The sequence below is a fragment of the Ixodes scapularis genome, unplaced genomic scaffold (genome assembly GCF_016920785.2).
Source record: "Ixodes scapularis isolate PalLabHiFi unplaced genomic scaffold, ASM1692078v2 PGA_scaffold4__175_contigs__length_147842914, whole genome shotgun sequence".
Lineage (NCBI taxonomy): Eukaryota > Metazoa > Arthropoda > Arachnida > Ixodida > Ixodidae > Ixodes > Ixodes scapularis.
Genome location: NW_024609879.1, coordinates 90,065,702 through 90,093,153, shown reverse-complemented (window position 1 = coordinate 90,093,153; position 27,452 = coordinate 90,065,702). Strand labels below are relative to the sequence as shown.

The 27,452-nt window shown below is 46.5% G+C and overlaps 1 long non-coding RNA gene across 1 annotated transcript in view; it reads left to right on the top strand.

Moving 5' to 3' along the window:
- Positions 1-7,506: 7,506 nt before the first annotated feature.
- LOC115317298 overlaps positions 7,507-27,452 on the top strand; it is a 39,309-nt gene continuing 19,363 nt past the window's right edge. The window contains exons 1-2 of the long non-coding RNA XR_006078199.1: positions 7,507-8,686; positions 9,441-9,840. This is a non-coding gene — a long non-coding RNA (uncharacterized LOC115317298). The remainder of the gene's footprint in view (positions 8,687-9,440; positions 9,841-27,452) is intronic.

Here is a 27,452-nt window from a genome sequence, read left to right as displayed (position 1 = left end):
AGTCCCGAAACTCCATCGGACGTAGCCTGGTCCCGATTGGTTGCACCAAGTGCAATCATAACCAATGCAGTTTATGTGGGGACATAATTATAGCTAACTCTATTCGTAGCACAGCGAATAACTTTAATTGGAAAATAAATGGTACCTTTGACTGTAATTCGGAAAATGTTATTTATTTAATTCAATGGAGAAAATGCCAAATTCAATACATAGGAGAAACTAAAACAAGCATAAGAAAACGCATGAATCTACATAGAAGTCATATACGTAAACACGTTGCCGGACCGGTTTCCCGTCACTTAAACTCCACAGGACATAACGGACTTTCTGATTTTAATTTTATTATACTCCAGGGGGGCTTTCGAACCACCAGGGATCGAAAAAATAAAGAATCTGAATTTATCTATAGAGTTAATACTTTAGAACCGAAGGGCCTTAACAGTTCGAAAGGATCATTGCCGTCTATTTTTATGGACATTTAACTGAGATATTCTAATCGGTACCGCACTGTTGCTTTTTTTTTCTTTTTTTGTTTTTTTTTTCTTCTCGCTTCATCGTTTAATGTGACACGAGCAAACGCGTAACATTGGGCCTCTCATTGGCTTCACATGACACCAGGTATAGTTGGGTTATACCCAACCACATGTCCCAAAAACTGGTTTTATAATAAGAATGGCAGTAATAATATTATATTTAATTATTTCCATAGTATTTATTGCATTGGTATCGGGATATATTAAACTTTTAAGCGAGAATTTGGTTGAGTAGATACCCGCTAAACGGTAAGCATTTTTCCAATTAACTTCTTTTTTCCGACCGTTTTTTCTTTGATTGAAAGAAAAGGAGAACGAAGTCTTCTCACTTGACTGACGAAGAGCCTACCAGGCCCGAAACGTTTCATCAATCTCACTTTTTTGGCAACCTCCTCGGCTTACTCCTTTAAAGGGATACTCCACCGTTTTTTTCATTGTCTCCGATTTGCTTGAAATATTGCTAAACTAACCAACAAACATTGCTAAAATAGTATCCCAAATATTAGGTCAAAATATTGTTTTTTCGGGAAGTTATTGGATTTACAGTTTTGGTCTTCACCATGTTTTTCAAACTGAAAGTCTCTACTGGCAACAAAGAAAAAGTGACGTCAGTGGAAGGCAGGGGTTAACTTTTTGGACTACAGAAGTTGTTCCCAACGGATGTGAAGCAGTTTCATGGTGTCAAATGAGTGCTTTGGAAGCTCGCTCCCGTATCCGCGCTCCAGCACGGAACAAATGATTGGAATATTCAATTTTTAGACGACTTGCTCGATTGGCAAGCCTGCCTGCCACTGACGTCACGGCACTGAAAAGTGCGCGAATATTTGAATATTGGTTTTTGCACCATTTTCATTTGCCGATTTCACAATACCTATTATGAATTTCGCGATGCTAAATAGCATGCCGAAAAGGCTAAAGGCCGGGGAGTCAGAAAATATAGTTAGCTGAGGTAGCTCAAAAAATCGGTGGAGTATCCCTTTAAGGGCTAATATTTTGTTGAGTATATATAGACGCTTTGCAGTAGCTGTGCATGGACGCCGCCATAACTGACCTTCAGTTTTTGTTTCCTCTTATTCCGTTTATTTCACTTCATCATTACTATAGCAGGCCAGGTTACTGCCATATTAGATTCAACTGTGTCCTTTTCTAAAACATCGGCCTTTGTAGAGGATCGTCAACTACCGTTTCAGTTGCTCGGCATGTCGGTAAGACAAGAGAAGGTCAGCAATGGCGGCTGTAATTTGGCGCGTGTGTAAAGCGTCTATATATATATATATATATATATATATATGAGAAGGAAATCGAAGGGAATCAAAATCAGGCAAGCGAAATAGGGAAGGGGGGGGGGGGGGGAGGAGGAGGAGGAGCGGCGGCGAACCGGCAGCCTAGGACGGCACCAGGGGGGTGAAGGTGCCGCCGCTTCCAATGCACCCTCCTAAGAATTTACGGCGCTCTGTGGGGGCCGCCATGTTAAAACTTGATACCAGTGTTGCTGCATCTGTAGGTCATCTTTAAGTTAGAGCTGACGGAGAAAATCTGGCCACGGCGCAACGCCGATGTACGCTGGAAGCTAGAGCCGGTTTGCTTTCGTTGTTTTTGTTTGATCGGAGAAAATCTAGCAACAACGCACGTTCAACATGGCGCCGGTATTGCTTCGGCAGCTTCGGTTTGACCACGTTTGACGCGGTTTTCGAGCACATGTAGCGAAGACGTGACCGGAGAAGTGCCCCTTGATGGTCCCGGAAGACGGAAAGTATCATTCGTAATCGTCGTGTGTGCTTTGAAAGCGAAGGGAGTCACAGGGTCCACGAGTGCGCAACCACAAGCCAAGGCTCACGACAGCGCTCCGTTGACTTCGGCGATCTCGTTCTGTTTGGTGCATAGAGATGGGTTTGGTGCAACACGGCGATGCGGCAAAGAGTTGAAACGTTCGTGGTGTGTGGTGCGGTGCTTGGAGGTAGAAGCCCATACTAACACGAAGCGCAAATTGGTTATTGTGGGGTTGAAATTCAGTGGTTTCAGTACCGTCGTCGTCAGCTGATCCGGTCCAGCTGGTCCGGGAGGATGCAGTGAGCGCTTTTAAAAGTAAATCTTCCTTCGTTCCGTTTCAAAATGTGGAAGATTCTCGACGCATACCGTGAGTAAAAAGCTGCGGGCGTTTGCAACAAAATTACGTCGTATTAATTGAACAATGGACTCCGGATTGTTGTCCTAGACCTGCCGTTTTTATGCTTCGTGTTGGCGTTTGCACAGCGACGCACACCGCCCGAGTAGATGATTCGGTCCTGCAAACGACCGGTCATACAGAATTTCAGGGAAACTTAAGTCACCACCGATATTTTCTTGTAAATCTCGTGTGAGTTTGTTGTGCTCGTCATGTGGTGTGAATAAATTAGGGCGACGTTTCCTACCTGCCTGCGGATGCATGAACTGAGACCATTTTTTACGTAGTGAACATAGCGTTTTTTCTTTATTTTGGAAAGAGGTGTTGGGGAATTTATTATGGTACAATCACTTGAGAGTTCAGAAATTGGACAGAGCGAGCATGCTTTCCCAACTTTGTCCCTTTTCTCTCTGGCGTTGCCCCTAGTTGCAGTTTCAGTAGACATGCCTACTAGCAGGTACAAACTGCTCTAAAGCAGGTAAAAGACTGCTAAGTCGGGGCGGTGCGGACTCCGTGTTTCGCGCTTTTCGCAAGGTGACTGGGTAAGTGCTTTTGCGAAGTATGCAGATTACACAAACGATTTTGTTACGCCCGTCGGTTGCGTCTCCAGCAAAACGAATAAGATGATCTACAAAGGCGCAATCACAAGCCAATATTTACGATAACAGTGCATTTGATTCGGTGGTCCGTGTAGTTGTATTTTTGCCCTGCTTTCTGCAACACCGTGTCATGGCGAAGAGCTGGAACGTTCACGGATTGTGCTGGGCTACCGGTTGACCCAAAGGCGGATCCAGAACTCCGTTTTTTTTTTTTTGGGGGGGGGGAGGAGGAGGAGGAGGAGGATGAGGAGGAGGAGGAGGAGGAGAAGAGGAGGGGGAGGGAAAATCTAAAGCAAGATAGACAGGACTCAGGTTGCGCCTTTTGTTTTAACCGCCGCAGAACCACAGTGCACCGACGGCCCCTAGATGTGGGCCGCTGCGCCGACTTTTGGTTCTAAGCCGTGCTTTGAAACCGCCGCCGCGGACTTTAGTCTCGGTTGAAGCGACGGAGTGGTTCTCCAAGTTCAGATTACAAGTGTGCCTGCTAGGGCGCGGCCTACCCTATTTCGAACCCTCGTCCTTGAGTACCGAGCCTCCTACCACCTGGCAGGCCGGTAGTTGGTGTTATTTCGGGGGATCCACCCATGTCAAATCGCCCTCTGGGAGGGGGGGGGGGGGGGGGGGGGCGGCGGCCGTCCCCGTCGTCCCCCTCTTGGGTCCGCCGCTGGGTTGACAGAAGCCCGCGTCGCCCGCATCGGCACTGAGTGCACTTGGGTTGTTGTAGTGGCTCTAGGCTGTTGATGCTCAAGCCTTCCATCCGCGGCTTGCCGCTAGCTGATCCGGCTGCTCGACGGTGAGGAGGCGGCGAAAGTTACTTCTGAAGTAAATGTAAATCCTTGTTCATACAGTTATCCGGTGTCAAAGTGTGGAAGGTGTCCAACGTGTATTGAGGGCGGGAACTACGCCCCAATACAATACACGAAAGTAAGGCTAAACGCCTTGCTTTCGTAACCGAAACCAGAAGAGCGAGATAACTGCCTTGCGTACTCCAAAATGATGAAAGCAATAAGTCGTCAAAAACCCGTTTCTAGGGTTTCAAACCAAGTAAACAAGACAAATATAATTAAACTTCGTTGTCTGTATGCAGGAGGACTTATCTAACACAACAATACATTCTCGTTCCAAAACGAAAAAGAAAGTAAAACTCAGTCCGCCGTATATGGCAGCAACTTCTCCGCTGCAAAACCTATGCTGGCAACGTAAGCGGTTTTAATCGTTTTAATATGGCAGCCTCCGCTTTGCGCCGCATTCCCTTTCCCTCCTTCCCCCCCTGGACGGCACAGTACAACTTGCGCCATCTAGAGGCAAATAGGGGCGGCCGGGCAGCAGTAGAGACTAGATGGCCTCGAGATCGACCTAGAGGTGGCGCTACGGTCGCGCCATCATCACCATCAAAGCGGGGATAGGAGAACGGCCGCCCCATAGGCTTTCCACGTTCGCGCGCGAGACGGCGTAGATTCTTGCGTTTAGTTTGTCACATACTATCGGTGAGAAAACTATTCTAGAGGTAGAGGATGCGGTACTGTCCGGTGCTTCAGTGAAGATCGAATGGTGTTGCAAGCGTGCGGCCTAAATTTATATAATCGCTTCTGTGGGAGCGTCGTCTGCTCTAGGCCGACGTTGGAAAGCATGGATCATCACGACTGATGCCTGTTTCCGGCTGAACTGGAATATTTATGTTGAATATTTGTTTCTTTTAAAATGGATGTATCGGTTCATCAACGCGGGAATTAAAAGAAAAAACCATAATTTCCAACCCAGATAACATAATACTGGTACTGCGGGCTGTGAAATCGCAGCGTCTATGCTTTTATTTAAACTTCTAGCTTTTTCAGTAATATAAATATTTGGAATGAAGATAAGTTAGCGCTGTATTGGAAATTACTACGCTATTGAGTTCCTCTGCCCTCTTAAGGACGGTTCTCACATGTAGCGAAGCGCTAATGTAGCGCTGCTCACGTGCTGTCGGGTACTTACCACTTGCCATGAGCAACCATATTGACAGTGCGATACAAAGCTGGTCAATGCTCCCGTCAGCGCGCGCTTAGCGCGAGGTTAGCACTACGCCTGTAGCGCTCCGCTGCATGTGTGAACAGTCCTTTACTCTGCCATGGTGTGGGTAAGTTTTTTGGAGTCGGAACAAATCTACTGCGTTGCGACGAGGAGAGAGTGTCTCTTCTAGTTAAGATCAGCAAATTGCACGGTTGGCAGGATAAGGGAAACAAGTGAAACAAACTGTTCTAATATATCTGCCGTGACTGTAAAAAACGAGTGTAACCGAGCAACGCAGCAATGCTTCTGTTATTAAATGCTTTTCTCGGTAGTGTGAGTTCACCCGCTTCAATTTTCTTGGTGAAAGCCGCGGATGTCAAGAGGCTAATACTATATATTTCTGGATAAATAATCTTGTATTCAAACACAGTAGACTCTGCGACCCCAACAAACGACGCGCACCACGACATAGACAGCATCGGCCTCAGTGATACTGTTTTACTGATCAGGGCTAGCGACCTTCACGAGACTTTCCGAACAGCCTGCGCCCTCACCTAACGTATATCGGGATTGGGCAGTTCATCGATTAACTTTCAGAATATTCAAGTAATGCTTCAATTGCAATTTTTTTGACGGTTAATTTTAGTCTTGCGCTGAAGAAAGTCAACAAGAAGTAAAAAATGCCTGCTTTAATATTCTTGACGTCTCTATTTCTTTTGTGACATAGGCTTGCACGGTAAACCACTTCAGCGTGCTTGTCATTTCACCGAGGGTGATTATACTGTTTAAATAATAACTTAAAAAGTACTTCATTTTAAAAGGCTTCCCGTGTTCATATTTATGTAGGACACACAACGTGAAGTTTAGAATGGGAATGCAATATGCCATTAATGACACAGTAAAACCAGTAAAAAAATGTGTAGTTTTAACGCCTTTCACGCAATGTGACCGGCGAAAAATCAGCATACGGATTTATTGATTGATTATTTTATTAAAGGATAGCGATCAGTCGGGTTAATTTCCTAATCGAGCCGCAGCCCCACTCAACATCCAATCCTTTATGAAAGCCACGGTTTGTGCGAGATAACAAAAATACGTGGGATGCAGCAATTGTATACAAACCAACACACTAAGATTATGGAAGCTTCCGACTTCATAATACTCGCTTTGCTGAATTTCTACGCATGGGAAACGATACAACACAACCTTCAGTAAGAAGAAACGGCAACAAAAGCATAAAACATTTAGTAAAGAATGTCAAGCTCAGCCTGAAACGGGCTTGCGTCGTCTAGATCCATGCTTCTGAGCGTGCGCCCGTAGCAGACGACGCACGGCGGTATCCCCGCTTTCGCGCGTTTCCAATTTCGGCCGCACGGTGGTGACACGGTTCAATCTCGAGGCGAATAGCCAGTAGAGACTAGAGTAACTGTATAGGCTCTGCTTGCAGAGCCAGAGTATCGCGTTCCTTTTCCTTTCGCCGCCATCTCCGTATTGGCGGAGGAGTGGTCACGTGGGCAGAACTGGATCCGAGCTTCGTGCGGGAAAGCGGCCTTCCAGAGCGCCGAGTTTCGGGGGAACATATTTTCCGCTTTGAGTTCGCAAAATATAGATCCTAGACTAAACTCGAACGAACCGAAAGCTTCCTAAGTCATTGAGCATTATGTGCGTCAGCTGGGTACAATACAATCCTGTTTTTTTTGTTTTTTTTTATAACGCGAGCGATGTTTTAGGACATCCGTTTCCAAGGTATGGGAAGCAGACGACACGGACGACGATCGTGTTGCTCGCGTCTGCGGCTCTCGCGGAGTGATACGCGATACGCGACCGGCGCATCCGGCCTTCTTGGTGAGTCGGCGAGCTCTCGTCCGAAAGCGAGGGGACGGCGTTTTCGTGAGCCGCTGCGTCGTTTACCGCAATGAAATGACGACTTCACTTCACACGCGACCCGCAGGATCCGCGGGTGCGATTTTCGCAATCGAGAGGGAAACAGGAAACGACGCGAGAACGATGACGGCGCATGCGCGGCTCGTCGCCGCACGCCGCACTATTTTCCTTACGCAGCGCGCCGCAGCACGCCATATCACGCTGCCTTGCGTCTGCGCCTTCACGTCCCCTGCAAAAACCGACCGTGGCTTCCCGCAGTGCTTGGCTCCAGAATGACACCATTGCGGTACTCTGCTCCGCAAGCGGAGCATATACAGTTACTCTAGTAGAGACGGCGATTGAGCGCCATGCTTTGAGGTGGCGGAAACAAGAATCCTACGTTTGAGCGCAGAAAGAGCGCCCCAAGGAAACAAGGGATGTTAACGGCTGTACTCGTCCTAGTGGTCGGAGTCGGTTATTAACATATTTGACGTCATCGTGACGTCACCCTACTTTTCTCTCCTTTTTTTTTCGCTCACCGGTCGCTCTTTTTCTCGCTTCTTTGCTCGCTCGGACGCCCGAAGCGCGTTACAACAGCCAAGGCTACGGCAGCGCCGGCCTAGTACAACCAGCCGGCAAAGCTGAGTCACAGTCCGTTGCAGCACAAGCCTGGCGGTGATTGATTTGAAATAGTAGAATGACTCACGCAATGAAGTTCAACAGATTTCCGAGTGCTTCTGCGCCCTTAGTATTGCACGGCTCAAGGGTACGTCATCAGTCGACGTGAACGTGACCCGCTGCTCTGGTGATCCGATACCCATGGGAAGGAGGCCAGACGAGGCCTCGCTGTGCCGACCCAGACTTTGTACACCTGTGACTCGTCTCAAGAGCGCTGTTTCTCAGAGAGCTCAAACCTGCGACGAAAAGTTCAGGTCGCACTCCACGAGGGCCTCTGTTTGGATGATGCTAGGCGAAACTTGAGTGCTGCCATTGTGAGCATAGCTTAACCGTAGCCATCCTTTTTTCTTCCATCCCCTCTGCGGCCCCCGCTCCGTTCTTTCCGTCCGAATTGCTCCCCGCAACCCGAGTCCTCTACAGCCAACGAGTCTCCGCCGCTCAAACCGACCGTCCCTTCTCCTCATCCTCAGTTCTACCCATCGCCCAAATGTAAACGCCAGCAAGGTCGACTTTGCTCGACAGCCCCGGCAGCCGACTTTGCCGCAGCTGTAACCTTACCCCCCTCCTCACAAACCAGCTTCGCTCTCGCCCTCGCTTCTGCCCGCTGACATCGCCTCTTCGCCGTCTTCGCCTGAAGTAGCGCACATGAAGGCACTCTAGCCTGAATATTCTCCAAGGCAGCCTGCTTCCGCCCGTCCTACTGACTCAGACAGACCTTCCTTTTCCGTAATAAACAGTTAATCTTTAAAGTTATTCCTTCTTCGTGGGCCCTCACACCATCCGTGCGTCAGCAGGTCAGTAGAAAGGATCGTCACAACAGCGATGCCGCCGTGTCGTTTTTTCAACCGTAACAGAAGGTAAGACATGTGTCCCAGGATGCTTCAGGTGGTTTACCTATTTTCAAAAATTCCAAATGCAACTGCCTGCACGATCTTCAACGAGATCACCTACAAGGAAAGTACGTATTGTCCTTTCATACAGCAGCGTGGATAAAGTTTGATGTTGAAGACCCCACCTACATATACACGAATACCAGCTCATTCCACCGTGACGCCATGCGATCAATGCTGACAGGGGCGCCCTTATTGGACAGGAGCGTGGTGACGTTTTTATGGGATTTAAGGCGTCATGGAATTTATTTACAGGTCGAAGTCTTTTCGCTTAGCTCGTCCGACAGACAGGATGTCCGGGAAGGGGCCGCTGTCAGTCTTTGATGGGACGTTTTTTTGAGCCCACTGAAGACTACTCGTCGTCCGAAATCACTACCTTCAAGGCAATGTGCCAAGCCAACGGAAAAGTAATTTCGGAATCCAAAACTTCCACTGCAAACGTCAAGCTTCATCTCAGTTGGCGTCTTAAACAAATTTGAAAAATGTATTGCGGTATCAGTATTTCGGTATATGTATTTCTGCCCTCCCTACAATTCCTGTATTTGTATTTCCAAAGACTTTTTGAATATTTTTAAAGTGTATTTCTGACACGTATCGCGATAGATTTTGACGGATATATTTTAGTATCAGTATTTTGGCTACTATTCTCATGTATCCCAGTATTTGTATTTCCAAATGCATTTTTGAGTATTTCTGCCTAACCTTGCCCTATCTCGGCCAGAGGATGTCTTTTGCCGCATTTGTGACGGACTGCGGCTCCACGGCGGCGGGCACGACCGGTCCCTGTTGCACCGGAGCCGGGCCAACGGCAAGAACGCTGACGTCAGCGGGCCCCGGCGCGTGGACGACCCGGCGGAACATCGAGACGCCATCCGGTGCTTCGGCGCTCGGCTGGCCCGCGACCCTGTGTTTTCTGCCGCCGCCCTGGAAGCAGCCGGACTGCAAGGGGTAGCTGCTTCGGCCTTGGCGACTGTGCCACCGAGACCGCCAACGCCGCCCACCGAAGGCCAGGCCGGGCCCAGCAGACTATAGGACCTGATCGACGGGGACATTGACCTCAACCCGCTGTGACCTGTAGACCGCTGGGCAGGGACGACGACATCGAGCCCCTTTGGGCTCAGGTAAGCCTGCTGTTCCTTGTTTTTTTTTTAATTTATGAGAGCCGGTGGATCTCCATTTTATATCAGGTAGGCCCACCAAGCCTTTTATGGAGGAGGGGGGGGGGGGGGGGATGGATGTGGGGACCGCTGGTCGTTCGTCCCCGATGGCCGGTATAACGGCCGTGGTTCGGAACGCTCGGCCCGGTTGTCGTGAGCTCCAACATGTTCGTGAAGCGTAGGAAAGCCGCCTGTCACCGGTGGCGCACAACTAGGCTGCACTCCCTAGAGAGAAAGAGTATGGCTAAATGGACACCCTGGACAAAGATGTATATAGCTTTGATATTCACATCGTTATATAAATTTGTAAATATAGAACTTAACGCATTTAAGGCCATTTTTGTATATAGATTTATTTGTACTTTCACCGTCTTGAGGAGGGCACCATAGTGTACACAACGCTAAATAATTCGGTATGTACAGACACTACTATACAATCGAAATGCAAAACAATCCCAGTAGAAGACAAATAATTCAGATTAATTTGGAAAAATCAAACGTAGCGACAGCACACCTAGAGGAAGTTATAACTGAAACTAAACCCGCATTTATTTTATTCCAAGAGCCTCGTGCAATAAACAATAAAATTTTAGGAATACCATTACGATTTCAAATTACAGCATCACAGATTAATCCTGAATGCGAATTATTTCCAATGATAATAACGATTTTATTTTTCCTTTACTGCAACTTTCTGACATCGTAACTATGCAATGTACATATAGTAACATCGAAATAGTCTTAATCAATATTGGTTTATCTCCCAGCTCTGCATTTTAACAAACTTTGGATAATTTAGATAAATTTCTTCGTTCATTAACAAATAAAAACATAATAATAGGAAGGATTTTAATGCAAAACATGAAACATGGGGAGGACACGTCACAGATAACAAAGGAGAAATTTTAACTAAATTTCTAATAATACATAACCTTTTTATCATCAATATTAAGCATTTCCCGCCAATATTTATAACTACTAATGGACGAAGTTGGATAGATTTACTAATAATTTCAGGCGACTTATTAAATAAAATCTCCCACTGGGAAATCCTAGACCAAGAATCTCTCAGAGATCATCAATATATATATATATATATATATATATTTTTTTTTTTTTTTTTTTTCATTAAAGGGCAACTTTGGTTCATACTTTCGATTTTGGGATTATGACCGTTTTTAGTGCAGTCAGGGTCCCTGAATTTCAAGGTGTAATTTTTTCTCTCCTTATTGTGCGTAGTTTTAAAGATATCGACGCCTCAAAGTTTTGTTTGGGGCGCGGCCAACAAAACCGAAACTAGCCGCTCGAGGCCCCGGCAACACTGGAAATCAGTGTTGCGGAATGGGTACCCCCATTCCATTCCAATTCCATTCCGGGGAATTAGAGTTTTCGATAGTTCAATTCCTTTCAATTCCTAGGAATGGAGACACTCGGCTTATTCCCACTCCTGGACTGGCTGAATCGTTCCATTCCATTCCTCTAATTCCTAAACGTAAAAATTGGCACTTGACAGCTACATTGTGTTGCCGGCATAAGCAGCATAAAGCTGACATAACTAAAAGCAGAGACAATTGCAAAAAAAAAAGAAGCTAAATTCTTCAAAAAAGCACTGATATTACTAAGCGGACCACTGGTGCCACAAAGCTTTTATTTATAATGTACTGCAAACATCGAGAAAGCCCCTTGATATGTTGATGCTTGTCTAAGAGATCGGTTTTGCGACCACGTGGCTCGCAACAAACAGCAAAATTTAAATCCGCTCATTTTCTTTTCCTTTTTTAACTTTTTTGCATTTGACTTTTAGGACATACGCGGCCAGCGTGTTTGTTTGATAAGACCATAAATATGTCCAGTTCGTGCGTAGCGCAGGAATAAGCTATATTACTGTATTCTTCAAATACTGCAACACGGCTAGTACACTGCTGGAAGTGACTCCATGTACAGCGGCAAGAATACATCCACTGACAAAATGCAACCTCTGCGGCGCAGCATGAGGGACCGTATAGTAGTGGTGTAAAGCTATCGATAGTACTATCGGTAGTATCGATAGTCGCCAGAAATCTGACTATCGATAGCAAAAATATATCGATAGTCGATTATCGAAAGACTATCGATAGTACTATCGATAGTCGTCCATCGAAAAACTATGGATAGTAGTATCGATAGTCGACTATGAAAAAAACAAGACTATCGATAGCACTATCGATAGTCCGCTATTGAAAAACTATCAATAGTTTTATCGATAGTCCGGAGGCATGCAGTTTAGAGAAGCTCGTTTTAGCGAACGCCGTTTTACCGACCCCGGTTTATCGAATGCTTTTATAGAGAACCCAGTTAAGAGAAAAGGGCGATGAGCCTCCTTTTTAGCGAATTCGGCCGCCGCGAAGCCGCGTGTACGGGTAAATCAGATGAGTTTACATTTTTGTAATAAGCCGCCGCGAAGCGGCGGCTCATTACAAAAATGTTAATTGACCTGATTTACCCGCAATGAGCCGCCGAGGGACCGCCGCTTCGCGGCGGCGGCGGTCCCTCGGTGGCCATTTTGAACAAGTTATTAGTTCAACCACTAGATGGCGGAACTCATCCGTGTGGCCAGAAAACAGTCTCGTGGCAGTGATGTTCCTCCTCTGCTCTTAATTTCCTCCTTTCTGCTGCTCGCCCGTGCACGTTCAGGGCTCAGCGCGTGCTCCCGCTGACACAAATGCCAGCAAACGTGCAAGTGGTGCTAGCAGTGCCCAATTTGCACAGAAGCGAAGCCCAGCTACCTCATGGAGCCGATCGAAAGTGCCTAGCTGGGCAAAATTTGTTCTTTGATACTAGCTTGGTTCCGCGCTACAGGGTTGGCAAAGCGATTTCGTTAGAGGCTCACAAGCTAGTAGCTATCGTTTTAACTATTCAAGAATTAAAGACATAGTCAATCAATCAGTGAAGAATGTTATCAAACGTTAAAGGAGCGATGCAACAATTTTTGTACTGTGCACAAATACCGCTTAAATCGGATCCCTAACGTTAATGACCTATGAAACACGCGTTCGTTTTTCACCCCACGCAATAGAAGTCCCAGAAAAAAATTTAAGAAAAACGAGCGGCGTTCACCCCCTCAACTCGCAGCCAGAACAAGCGGCCACGTGATCTGGAGCCGATTATATGCCGCCAGTGTTGATCATAGCCACGCGCAGGGGTTGGCAAAGCGCAGGACACGCGCTGAGTTCCAGACATTGTTATGGCTCGGCTGTTGTCGTCGTTGCAGCGATTGGACACGGGTCACAACCCGAATGCTTCTCGAGCTAGCAATTGTCACGAGCCCAAGTCGAGTGCCCACGCAATGCTCGGGTCCAATCTGTGAACCGCATTCAAATATCGTCACTTGGGTGTACTGCGATCCCCGAGTTACGTCATCAAATTTTGCAAAGGAGAGATTGAATGAAAATGATCGCTTTTGTCCTTGAAATTACACCACAACAAAGGAGTTTCTTGGCCAATGGTGTTGCGTGTGAGTATCCTTGAGTCCGAGGTGTGCCAGTAAGCTAGTGTAGAGAGAAAAACATTCCAATTGAATATCGTTGCACAGCTCCTTTAAAGGAGCGGTGCAACGATATTCAATTGGAATGTTTTTCACTTTACACGAGCTTACTGGCACTAGTGGGACTCAAGGATACTCGCACGCAACGCCACTGGCCAAGAAACTCCTTTGTTGCGGTGTAATTTCAAGGACAAAAGCGATCATTTTCATTCAATCTCTCCTTTGCAAAATTTGATGACGTAACGTGGGGATCGCAGTACACCCCCAGAGACGATATTTGAATGCGGTTCATAGATTGGACCCGAGCATTGCGTGGGCACTCGACTTGGGCTCGTTATAATTACTAGCTCGAGAAGCACTCGGGTAGCGGGCCCGTGTCCAATCGCTGCAACGACGGCAATAGCCGAGCCATAACAATGTCTGGAACTCAGCGCGTGTCCTGTGCTTTGCCAACCCCAGGGCGTGCCTATGATCGCCATTGGCGGCATATAATCCGCTCCGGATCATGTGGCCGCTTCTTCTGGCTGCGAGTTGAGGGGGTGAACGCTGCTCGTTTTTCTTTAATTTTTTTTTTGGGACTTCTATTCCGTGGGGTGAAAAACGAACGCCTGTTTCATGGGTCATTAACGTCAGGGATCCGTTCTAAGCGGTATTTCCGCAAAGTACAAAAATTGTTGCATCGCCCCTTTAAAGAACATATATAAGACATGCCTTGTCAGCATTTCGCGATCGAAAGGGCTTTTGCACGACATAAACGTTTAAATTCATTTTCGCCGTAAGTCAGAGCGCAACCGACATAACAGGTCAATGAGGCCAAGCAAGCAGAGCCAGAAAACACTATGTCACGGAGCTCAACCTCTTATAGTGCGTTTTTTTTTGTCCCCGGTCAAAGCAATCAAGCGCAAACCATGCACCATGGCCTGGCGCTTTTAGTATGCGTGTTTGTGCTTGTGTATCTTATAGTCTTTGACTGCATTTTGATCTATAATAAAACAAGCAATAGCAAACTTTTTTTTCATGACGGGTGTTCAGAAGGACGCCCTATTTAGCTCATCATTTATTGGTAGTTTGATTAAGCTTAATTACCAATTATCTGACCTTATAAATAATCACCCCAATATTGTTGAAATAGTACGCCGAGGTCGAAGATTTTGTATGTTCAAGAAAAGAGTAAAAGTGTATTTTAGAGCGCAGCTCTTAGGCGCCCGTTACCAGCTTGAGCGGCGTCGGCGTCGGCGTCAGGACCTCGGGTTCCTTCGGGAGGACTTCGGGTAGCTCGGTGACCTCGGGGAGGACGTGACCCCCCCCCCCCCCCCCCCCCCCCCTGAGGTCACATGAACCCCACTCCCCGAGGTCACGTGACCCCCCCTCTTCCCGAGGTCACATGACCCTCTCCCCTCAGTACCTTCCCTCGTCCTCAAGAGCTGCGCTCTAATTCGGCGTTACAGGGAGTTGTAAATGACTTTCACTTTTTCAGTCCCAGTGACCTTAACTTAAAATTTGTTAGGCGAGTGGGTAGCAGATTTCAAAGTGATTTTTATAGTGCTTTTGATATTTTTTCATTAATATTTAAGTCTATGGATAATTTGATGTTGAAAAAATATATACCAACTACTTAAATGTATATATATATATATATATATATATATATATATATATATCTGTTTGAATGCAACAGAAATGGAGAATTTTACAGTAGCGCTGACATTGTATGTAAATGAATGTGATCTCAACGATGTCGATGTGAATGATTGCTATTTCAAACATTTGATGAAGTTGATATTAATATCTGCGACTATACGGTGCTTAGCCAATGTCTATTTGATTATTTTATGTATAATTGCTTTTTATGCTGACAAAGGTCCTGTACACCGTTGAATGCTGTAAAAAGGGGCTGATGGCCAGGTCAGAAGACTCTTTAATGCGAAAAGATTATTTGCCCCACTACACGAATATCCGGCGGCAGCGGCGGCGGCATGACCAAGCGATGGTACCGAAAATGGCCGACGGCGCAAAGAGTGAAAACAAGTTAAAAACGCTCGGATTGACGTTACAATTTTCACGAAGGTTCCTATAAACAAAGTAAATCAGTGGCTTTGGAAACAAACTTTAGTACATTTCGGTCTGGATGGGAATCGATCCCGGGCCTCTGGGGGGCGAGACGGGCAAGCTTTTCCGACGGCGGCTCCACGGTCCTGCAGCTGACTAAGGTCTGCCTAGTGCGTGCGTCATTGCAGGCGTCACGTCGCAACCATCTGGCTGACTAAAGGTGTGGCCAAGTGCGTGCGTCATTGGGCCGGTGACGGCGCAGCCAGTGGAGAGAAGGTGGCGCCACGTCATGAGTGTATAAAGTGTGCCCGCTGTCTCCCGCGCGTCACACAACGAATCGGCAAAAATAACGCATGTGCAAAAACTAAATCGAAGTCTTTTCACCAAAGGAACTACAATGTTTTCGCATTCCCACACGTAAGCAATCTTAAGTGTCTGTGCCGAATTTCCTTTTGCATTCTTTTGCCATAGCCCCTCAGACAAATGTATGGCTGAAAATAAGGATTATTATTATTATTATTATTATTATTATTATTATTACTATTATTATTAACTCACGCACACTTGTTGTCGTAATATTTATTTTTATTTTTGCAACATGTACACGGGAGCACCGCCAAGCGGTCCAGATCATCCAAAGTTCAATGTGTCTTTACGTTCCTATGGCCGTCTGCACGTTCACGTTCAAATGGCAAAGCACCGTAGACCATCTTCCCTTTTCAAATGACAACGAACCGTAGACCAGATGAATGTACATGCACGCTGTCTTCACGATAATTGCGAAATAAAAGTCATAGGCCTCTAAAGGCTTATGAACTTAATGGATCATGGAAGAAGAAAGAATAAAACAATTAAAACATGGACAACACAACCACATCTTTCTTGTCCCCGTTTTAATTGTTTTGTTCTTTCTTCATCCATGACTTAAACCAACACGCTCTTCTCCCAAGCAGAACTTAATGGATGTTCAGGCTGAATTGACTCAGTGTAAACAGTAAATAGAAGGTGGTGCTGAACATTGTAACTGGTAGAAAACGCCGACTTGTTATGTCTGATTTACATGATCCGCTTCTGCTTGAAATGATCAGTTTCGACATCGAGCACCGCGGTTTCCGTCAAAAATTATTTTGCAGCACGAGGGACCTCGCAACTGAAAATAGCGAGCGGAATCTCATTTGGAATCTTTTGATCCATTCACGAAAGCTATGCGACGGTAGCGGGAACCTAATGGAGCTCGAGCGGCCGGCAGCTCTGCAGAGCCCGGCCACGCTCTCCCTCTTACCGGAGGCCGGGCCGCTGGGTCATGGAGAGCGCTTCTCTGCGGGGTGGCGTTCCTTGAAACTATGGCGCGCGCGAGCCAATAGAAATGTATCCATCAATTCGTTGTTACAGACTTCAGGCTTCGCTCCATAGGACAGAAAAATTTAGGTGCCCTTTGGCGCCGCTTCAAAAGCTGATAACGTCGGTTGGCTCCATAAAACAATTAATGCTTTCGCATAAAAAAAAAAAAAAGAAACGGCAGACCAAGACACAGACGTTACCTAGCCACTCCTTCCAGAACGCATATGCGGATAGCGAACCTGCGGCTTCCAAAGAATGAGGGTCTTTTTATTTATTGCAAATAAACGTATGGCTTGACTAATAAACTAGATGAACGTCATTGAAAACAACTGTAAAGTGAATATTTGAAAGATTTTAAGCGGGTGCTGCGCTAAAGTTACCACTCAAATAACGGGCGCAAGGCGGGTGGTTTGGAAACGCACAAGAAACAAAACAAAAACGCGCGAGCATGTCCAATTCGGACGCATTTTTGTGACGAAGTGACGAGGCGCCGAAGTGCCTCTCGTGCCAGCTCCTCGTGTATGCCGCTCCATAATCTGCTCATGATCATGATCATGATCAAAGCAGGTGGACATCCGTTTAATCTAGCTAATGCTTTGTTCACACTATTAAAGCCCCTTATCTATTTACGCTTGTCTTGCAAGTAGCGTCAAATGCGCCAGTGCACTAGGCCCGTGTCTCGTGCGGCCCTTGGAAGCAAATGGAGGCGCAGCGCTGACCTGAGCGGCCCTATGGAGCGAATGGCCGCTCGTGGCACGTGTCTCGCGTGTTTCCACCACAATGGTGGGCGGTACTTGACCAAAGAAATAAAAACGCCTTTATCAAGGGGATTTACATCCGCCTAAAGCCCCTCGATGTGTTTGCGTTTGTTTTCCAAGTAGCGTAAAACACGTCAGAGCACGAGGCCCATGTCTCGAGCGACCCTTGGAAGCAAATGGGGGCGCAGCACTGAAATGAGCACCCCTTCCTCGGAAGCGAATGGTGGCGGTGCACCTTTTCGTGGCACGTGTCTTGCGCGGTGGCCAGAGACACGAAGCCCCTCGATGTGTTTGCGTTTACTTTGGAAGTAGCGTCAAATGCGCCAGTGCACCAGACCTGTGTCTCGAGCGGCCCTTGGAAGCAAATGGCACAAGCACAGCAATGAACGCGCCCTCGTACGCTTTCGTTTGCGCGAGAACACGTGCAAAGTTCAAAGTCTACGGGACATTCCTGGTTTGAATGAGGCACGGGATCCAATTCAAATAGTAGTTTTGCACGCGACATGTGAAGCACAGATGTCCCGCGGAATAGGATGTAATTATGACTGGGCGTCAATTTTAGTCGAATAATTAATCGATGGACCTATTGCTATATTACCCAAGCATCAAGGAGACTTCAGGGACTGGTGTTCCACGGGCTACACGCGCACGCCTTCCCCGTATAAAAGATTCGAATTAAATGCCCGAAATAAAGCGTTGACAAACGCGTGTGCAAGGTGTCATTTGTTTTAGATATTTGCTTTAGAGAAGTTACTAGGGCTGACGCCAGCACGTGCGGCGCGTGGAACACCAATCCCTGCATTCTCCTTGATGCTTGGATAATATAGCAGGTTTCGTACATTCCCATGCATCATAGTTTTAAAAAAAGTTAAAATGAAATTTTTTGTTTGCCTTTGTTAAATTTGTGATAAATGGCAAAATTTACAATTTCAGATTTTAAATCAACTTCGATGTGTATTTGAGAACAGCCGAAAGACAGCCACACTCACAAATTATTACTTCAGCCGCAGAAGCAAACAGGTTCATTAATATTTTCCATCAATAGGGAACTCCTTTGATTGTTCACAATAGACCTATAAGGAGTATTCACTGGGCGCCATATTTGTGGGTGATGTCTAGAGCGCATGCTCTGAACGAGCCCACATTAATAAGCTGCTAAGACCGGCACTCTTGATGGCGTGAAATGCAATAATAATTGGGTTGTGTGTGTGTTTATACAGCCTAGAACTTGGTCTGCCTCACAGGGGCGACGAGTCTCCCAGCTGTAGATGAGAAATTTAGCCAGTGCGGTACAGCCGCTAGCCTGGGGTATTTAACGTGCATCACGCAGTAGTGATACACGACCGCACGCCGGTACGATGCTCATCCAGATCGAAACGGGCAGGGGTGGGGCTCGAACCCAGGATCCCTGGGTTCTGCAGCGCGAGCTTTCGCTCCACGTGCTCCGAGCTGGTGTGCGCTAGACCACTCGGCCACCGATCCCCCCAGCGTGAAATGCACGCTGCAAAAGAACTGTGGAAGCTCGCCATCAGCACGCGCTCAGCAGTCGTGCACACAGCTATGGCCGCCAGTAAATACTTCCTATTGCTAAATTACCCAAGCATTAAGGAGAATGCAGGGAATGGTGTTCCACGTGCCGCACACGCACGCCTTTCAGGTATAAAAGATTCGAAGTAAATAACCAATCCAAAGTGTTCTCGAACGCGCCTGCAATATGCCATTTGTTTTCGGCTTTTGCTTTAGAACAGTTACTGCTGCAGAGGCCAGCACGTGCTGCGCGTGGAACACCGTTCCCTGCATTCTCCTTGATGGTTGGGTAATTTAGTAATAGGTCTATAGCAGGCACGTAGCCAGGATTTCCTTTTGAGGGGGGGGGGGGGGGGCGCCCATGACAAAATGTTGTATGAGGGAGAGGGGGGAGAGGAGTCCCCAGCAAAATGGAAGATTTCGGGGGGGGGGGGGGGGGGCCCATAGGCTACCCCCCTGACTACGTGCCTGATCTATAGGCTCAGCTGCGCTAAACGTGCGGACAACGGACAAACGGACAATCGCACAGCGTTGACATGGCTGGGACAAGCATAACCTTCTCCACTTCTTTCGGGTCACACCATCTCGCCCCTTTAAGTCAAATCTTCCCCTAAAGTTTGCCTTGATATAGGAGTACTCGTACACGTCTGCGTGGTGAAAGCGTTAATTTTTTACTTCTTCCTTTGTCAAAATTTAACGGAGTAACTGGTTAAAATTTAATCACGATTAAATTATTAATTGATTCATCGGTAGGTTATAGATCAAGTGCCCAGACCTAGTTATAACGTAACGTAGGAACCCATAAATAAACGCCCCTGTGTGAGCCGACATTGCCTCCTTCAGCAGTTTGAAGAGCAATGGCCGGGCTAGAGTGAGCAGGCGCGATCTCCTATGGCCTTTGCACCGGGAGTAGTTGCTCCCTGCTGCGGCAGCTTGGAGGGGTCGCTGGAACCCTACCGCTCCTACAGCGCTCTAATTCCTCCTGAAAGGCACGTCCTCCTCACCGTGTTGTCCTCTTTGCTCCGGTGTTGAGTTGGATAACGTTTTAGAGTAATTAGACTTACAGGTCGTAAGGCCGGCTGCCTTCAGGGACTTATGCGGAACACGTCTTTCTTTTCGTCTCCTTAAGAAACAAATTTGTATAGACAAGCAATTAATTATTGTAAGCCGAAACTTCTTTCAATCGGCTCACTACAGTTATTTCAAGCGAGTATAATTGCACACATTTTCAATCGCAGTGGTCGGGGAGCAGCTGTTCAGGATAGCTCAGGCTGCGTTGGGTATAGTTGGGTGGTCGCACCCCTACGCGGCTAAAGAAGTCTCATTGCTCCTCAGCGAGAGTGTAAGCCACAAGGCAGGCACGTAGCCCGGGGGGTGGCCCATGGGGCCGCCCCCCCCCCCCCCGAAATCTTCCATTTTGCTGGGGACTCCTCTCCCCTCTCTCCCTCATACAACATTTTGTCATGAACGCCCCCCCCCCCCCCCCACCAAAAAAAAAAAAAAAAATCCTGGCTACGTGCTTGCCACAAGGAAACCGCTCTCCCGCCCAGTCATGGAAGAGCATGGCAGGGCAGCACTGAGCATCTCGTTTGATTTTATTTCGCAACACTCATTGCGGGGACTCCGAGAAACGAGAGAGAAGCGCGAGGAAGCTTCACAAGTGTCGATCCTGGGCCGGCTTGTTAGAACAGCGTCTTACCTGAGACCGAGTGAAAGAAAGCAGTGCAAAGGGTGGGGCGCGCGACTGTCTTGAGACGCGGCTTGAGTCCCACTCAGCTCGAACGCTGGCTTTGACATTGCTTTCTTTCCCACAGTCCCAGCTGAGGCGCTGTTTCTAGCAAGTCGGACCTGGCTGCTTAAATTAGTTGCAAAGGACAAGAGTCGTGGTTGGTGTAAAGCGCAAAGTGGAAGCTTGGAGTCGTTGCACTATTCAACCAACACCATGAAATTCGATTGTCTGACATTGTTCTTAATAAATGAAATAAATATTAATCCAAAGAAAGACGACCTAGTGAGGTTTCGCACATGTGCAACGCTTTTGATAGAGCACTTCATGGAAAGGGGGTTTAGTAGACCCTTTTCTTGAGCCTCAGATTTGAGTCACGATGACTGGCTGCAGTGGCTGGTCCATAAGGACCAGCCAACACTCTCCGTAAGTTGTCTAAGAGCAGAGTAATGTTAAAACTGAAAATCTCAAATACATGCACGACAGGCGAACAAAACAGAACCAGCGCGGTTGCAAAGCTGGAACCTTAAAAAAAAATGTCTGCTAAAAATCTTGAAGTGAGGGGAAAGAAATTCCGCTTCCTCGTCACCATTAAATGGTGTTCAATATTTGCACTTTTCGTAGTGTCGGAACATGGCAGGCAGCATTGAATAGCTTATTTATGGGCGCTATACTCTGTTTCACCTTATGCTGTACCGCAGGAAAGGCTGTAAGCGCGAGATCCTTGCTCTGGGTAGAGTGTTCTAGAGGGGGTTGTAGTGGCAAGAGCGGCGGCCACTTTGTGAAGATTTTGCGCGTAGACGACACCATGGCGCTGCTGTTCTGTGCCCTAGGAGCGCGCCCCCGTCAGCCCCATCATCAGCGCTGTTCGGCGCTTACTACTGTTGTTTGACTGGAGCTTTTCGCGGTGCGAAACAACTGCTAATGTTGTTCTGTATACTCTGTTTCACCTTATGATGTACCGCAGGAAAGGCTACAAGCGCGAGCTCTTTGCTCTGGGGCACATCTTGGCGGCACACCCTCTTGTGAATTAAGAGCAGCTGCCAACGCTATGAGCTCGCGCTTCTAGCCTTCGCTGCGGTACAACATAAAGTGAAAGGGAGTATATAGTAAATTGTAGTTCTATCTTTGGAAAAAAAAAAATTGGGTTGTGTGTGTGTTTATACAGCCTAGAACTTGGTCTGCCTCACAGGGGCGACGAGTCTCCCAGCTGTAGATGAGAAATTTAGCCAGTGCGGTACAGCCGCTAGCCTGGGGTCTTTAACGTGCATCACGCAGTAGTGATACACGACCGCACGCCGGTACGATGCTCATCCAGATCGAAACGGGCAGGGGTGGGGCGCGAACCCAGGATCCCTGGGTTCGAGGCCCACCCCTGCCCGTTTCGATCTGGATGAGCATCGTACCGGCGTGCGGTCGTGTATCACTACTGCGTGATGCACGTTAAAGACCCCAGGCTAGCGGCTGTACCGCACTGGCTAAATTTCTCATCTACAGCTGGGAGACTCGTCGCCCCTGTGAGGCAGACCAAGTTCTAGGCTGTATAAACATACCACACAACCCAATTTTCCATGCCAAGGTGAGACGAAGTATAGATGTTTTCAAGAACTTACTCAATATTATTTACTCATTGCAAGAACGATGAAGTAGCGCGAGAAAATATTTGAAAAAAGAATCCTCTGCATCAAGGACAGAATCGGCGCCACTTTGCCTGAACTTCTCCACCTCGAATTTCAGCCACCTTTCAAAAGATGGCGCAAGTGCGGGTCGTCTGCTACAACACCGGTTCTTTTTTATTATTTAGGACAATTAGTATGCTTTAAAAAAAATTACAATCATAGAAAGTGATTTCCATTAGAACGATAAAAGCTCTAATTAAAGAATCGTTGTTTAAATAGCTGTCGATCCTCTTCTTTGAAGCCGGTTTCTTGCGTACAGAGTCGAGCCGCAAAATAGTCCCATGATTTAAAATTATTTTAAACAAATCTGAATAAGAATACAAAAAAATCACGTTTGCAGTGAACCAGCTCAGTTCCTCTAGCATACAATTTAAAAAAAAAAAAATAGATCAGATGCCAGAACACTGTCTGAGAAAACCAAGAACGCGTTAAGGGAATTCTTTGAAAATTCATCACAATCAATTTCTGTTTACAAGAAAACTGCTGGTGTTGCACTTCTTTTTTTTTTTTTTTGTATGCTGATCGTTTCTATGTTTACTAGGAGCATGCCCTTAAATGTAGTTGCGGCTTTATGATGGGAAACTGAGTTACGATACTTTAAAATCGCATAAAAAAGGCTCTTTTTGAATAAATATTTGAAAAAAATGTGAGGGAACTAATTAAGAAAAACACGTATGCACGGAACTAGGCAAGTCCTTCATCTATTCAATAAAAAAAAAAATAAAAACGCGTCTTGTATGCATTTTCAGTCTAGAAACTTAGAATGCATAGAGGTATGTCTTTGAAAATATCGAAACTTGCACTTTTTGTTTTCTTATTGTGCGTTAAGTCTTGAAACATGCGTATAATATTTTGCACTAAACGAGTAATGATGAATTGGCGATTTATTTGCAAAAAGAACGAAATACGTGACACGCGCACAGACGCAACACTTGCACCGCAAACAGGACCGTTAGCACAGCTGCCATCGGTATTATGGTTGGGGCCGTGGGACAGCCGCCAGTGATACACGCGAGAAGTAGGAAAGCCTTTTTTTAAAAAGCGTCCCCTTTTCAATAAACGGCGTTTCCCTAAACTGAGGCTCCGCTTTCTCTAAACCGTGCTTCGATAAAACGTGTCCCTTCTCTAAAACGTGCTTCGATGAAATGGCATTCGATCAACCGTAGTAAACCCTCGATAGTCGACTATCGAAAAACTATCGATAGTTGACTATCGTTAGTTCTGCGACACTATTGATAGTTACGGAAAAACTATCCATAGTCAAATTATCGATAGTTTTGCATTACCACCGTATAGGTCACGAAAGCTGTTACTAACTCAAGGCTTGCTTTACGAATCTCGATATTTCTTGTCATATTCAATTCAATTTTTGGCTGGTTCGCCTGCCCTTTTCCACCTTTTGCATACTCATTCTCGTGTTTCCTCTTCATATGCCGAATAAAGTTCGATGATATACGCCGATTGCACCGAGTATAGTTTTGTTGCACAACTTTCAGCGTGCAGCTTGTTTATTCACGACTTAATGTCGAAAAATGTCTTCCACGATGCCCAGACTCGATCTGTCCTCTTCGCGCTGATCGAGAGGCGGGTTCAAGCAGCAGACGGTACCAACCGATTCATTCTTCTACCTCGGTGTCGGTTGTTCGCGTTGTTCACATCAAGATACAATTAACAGGGTAATACCGCACCGTTCGAATTGACATTCCCCGTGTTTCCTCAACAACACCCTCCAACTGACTACTCACCGCCTCAAACAGGGTCCAGGACAAGGAGCACGAACGCAGCCCGGACAGCCGAGAAGCGCGGAAGCCAAAACCTCAGTGGCAGCTAGCACCCACCTCTCTTTCTCAGTTGCCCCCACAGCAACGGTCCCGCCTCGTCTGGCGCGGGACGGTCTTTCGGCATGCAGGTCTAGTCAGTTCGGTCACACCAAGAGCGGTGACGATAGTCTACTTCACCTTACGAAGGACCTCAACAGACAGCACGAGAGCCATCGAAACCAATCCAGTGCCTCCTCAGTGTCGCGTGACCCTGCAGTCCCGCTCACGGTGCTGGATTGCCTGGGGTGGCTCGTAGCGTCCGCAGCGGTCCATCGCGAGGTGAAACGAAGTATGCAGAGACTAAAGTCGAAGGAAATGAGCGGGGATCCGTGTAACCCCAACCCACTAAGGGATATAACACAGAAAACAAGCATCGGAACCAAGAGCAAGGAAAAGGCGGGCTTGCACTACAAATGCGATACAAAAAAAAAAAAAAAAAACAAAAAAAAAACAAGCCTCGGAGCTAGCGCAAGAGAAGAGGAAGTGGATCTCGCTCTGTTTGAATGCCGAAGCAAACCCCCATTTAGCGCTTCAAAGGAGTGCGCACGAATGAACGTGGAAGGCAGCAAGGTTGGCTGCCTGCCAAACAATTAACGCTCCTCGAACTATAAGAAAACAATACCTGATCATCTTTCGGCGGCTCCCGAGTCAACGAGCTATCAGAGCTCTGCGAGTTATAAGTCGCTTCCGCTCGCAGATCTCAGTCTGTGCGCGCGAGTGCATTCTACAAACCGTCGCAACAACAACAACAAACAAATAATGACAAGAAGGACGATGAGCAGCTGTGCATGGCGGTTTCTTTGTTTGCCGCTCCCTTTTCTTTTGCTTGGCGCTTGGTTTCTTGTTTCGCTCTCGTGTAACGCCATCGAAGTCCGACGCCTGCGCGTCCGTAAAAGGCGCAACTGTTACCCTCTTTCCCCCCTTTGCCCTTTGCTTTGACGCTTGTTTTTTGTATTGCTTTTTTTTTTTTTTTTTTTTTTGCGTATAAGTCTGTTAGGGCTCCACAAGGGCTAGCAGTTTCCCGCTCATTTTATTTTTGAGCGGGAGGCACTCACTTGATCGAATGACGTTTTAGCGAACGCCCACGTTTCATCGAACGACACTTTAGCGAATAGTCGGACGCCGCGAAGCAGCGTTTTCGGGTGGGCCAAATGAGTTCATATTTTTTTAATGAGTTGCCGCAGACTGTCGCCGCGAAGCGGCGTAAAGCGCAGCGCGACGGATGGGTGAACGCGCGCCCCCGTTATTCGCTAAAACGACCATTCGCTCAAATGTCGCCGTTCGCTAAAATGTCATTCGCTCTTGTGATATGGACCCATTTTTGAGCAACTGACTCGCTGACTGGCTCGGTTTAGCTGACCGTAAACCCTAAAAAGAAAAAAAAAAAAGAAAAAGAATAACCGTGTCTATTCCATTCCCATTCCATTCCGGGCAAAAGGCACCTAATTCCATTCCCATTCCATTCTCAACGTTGCCGCCATTCCATTCCGGGGTCGTGAAAATGCGGAATGATTCCGGAATCATTCCAGCTCCGGAGTACCAACTCCGCAACACTGGTGCCGAGAGGATTCTCAGTGGGATTCGGCTTTTGAGACCAGGCAGATTCGGCTCTTGAAACTGGGCGACTAAACTATGGGTTTTAATTTTGAGAGTTTTGTCTTGTAGATTACTGTTGACTTGTTATCGGTTTGTTTTGAAATAAACGTGGCCACACTGGCCATCGTAAACCAACCAACGCCGTAATGTGTCCAGCGGGATCGAACAACCTTTTTTTTTTTTTTTTCTTCTTATTCGACTTCCTGGGGACTTGCATTGGGCGAACATCATCAGAAAGCATCGCCGAAGCCCTGACTTCTTGTCTTCCTGTCGGACAATATGGACAAACTTCTTTGTTTTCGGAGCTGGAGCAAAAATATGTCTTTGAATCGTTGAACTATATGTATCCTCAATTCTAAATGTCCTTTGTGCCGTGTACCAGAGAGTAAAATAAGTCTTCAGAGGCAAGACGAGTTGTTGCCCATTCTTTTGAATATATTATTTATAAAAATCAACGCAACCGATTAATCGATTATTTAATCGATTAAAGGGTGGCGATTAATCGGGTTAAAATTCTTAATTGACTCCCAGTCCTAGCACTTTACCCACAACAAATCTTCCACCAGAGCATTATATCACTTAACTTAATACCTTGATAAACTTAAAATCCATCAGAATATTTTTACAATAATGTTATAGAATTTCCAAGGATCGTTTGACTGTATGCTAGCCATTAATTCTAGAATTTTTAAAGAAACATAACTGTCCACGTAATTTATACTCCCTACTTCATTCATTTCTTAAAGATAAAACTATTTATTTTAACTTAGAACACAATCCAATAACAAAAAAAGTAACTTTAGGATGTCAACAAGGTTCTCCCCTAGGTCCATTGTCATGGAATATCATAATACATGATTTATTAAATACCACCATTCCTATCTATAATTATATCCGGGCATTTGAAGACGATATGGTGCTGGTTTTAGACGGATTTTTGTGCCGGGAATTTGAAACACGCTCAGAGAATATTTTATATCATATCACACAATGGGCTACAGAGAGAAAATTAACCTTTAACTCCGAAAAATATTGCTGTTTATTAATTGATCGAGGAAATATCAAACGCACCTTCCCCAAATTAAATTTATCCACCCCAAATTAAAATTCAAAGAGGAATTAAAAATATTAGGCACCATTTTTGATACTCATTTACCTTTTATTCCGCATGCAAGTTATATTTGTAATAAAGCACTTAAACACAGATTTAATTTAGCTCGATTCTCCTCTGTGCAATAATGACTGAGTTTTTGACAACTGAGGAAAATTTGCCTATAATACATTGAACGTTACATAATATACGGGGCACGTTGTGGGAACCACACGTGTTCCCCGCATCCCTATCTAGGCCTAGCTTAGGCAGGCCGTGGGGGCGCGAAGCCGTATTCCCTGGTGGGCGGCTTTCCCTCGTCCTTCTCGGGTGATTTGCCTAAGGCACACCCCTCGGGATCATGACTTGGACGCGTCCGCCCTTCCGGGGAGCCACCTACATCCGACACACCCCGGGCGCGTCCATTCCCGCAGGCCATATAGGCTCCTTGCACTGACGTCACATCG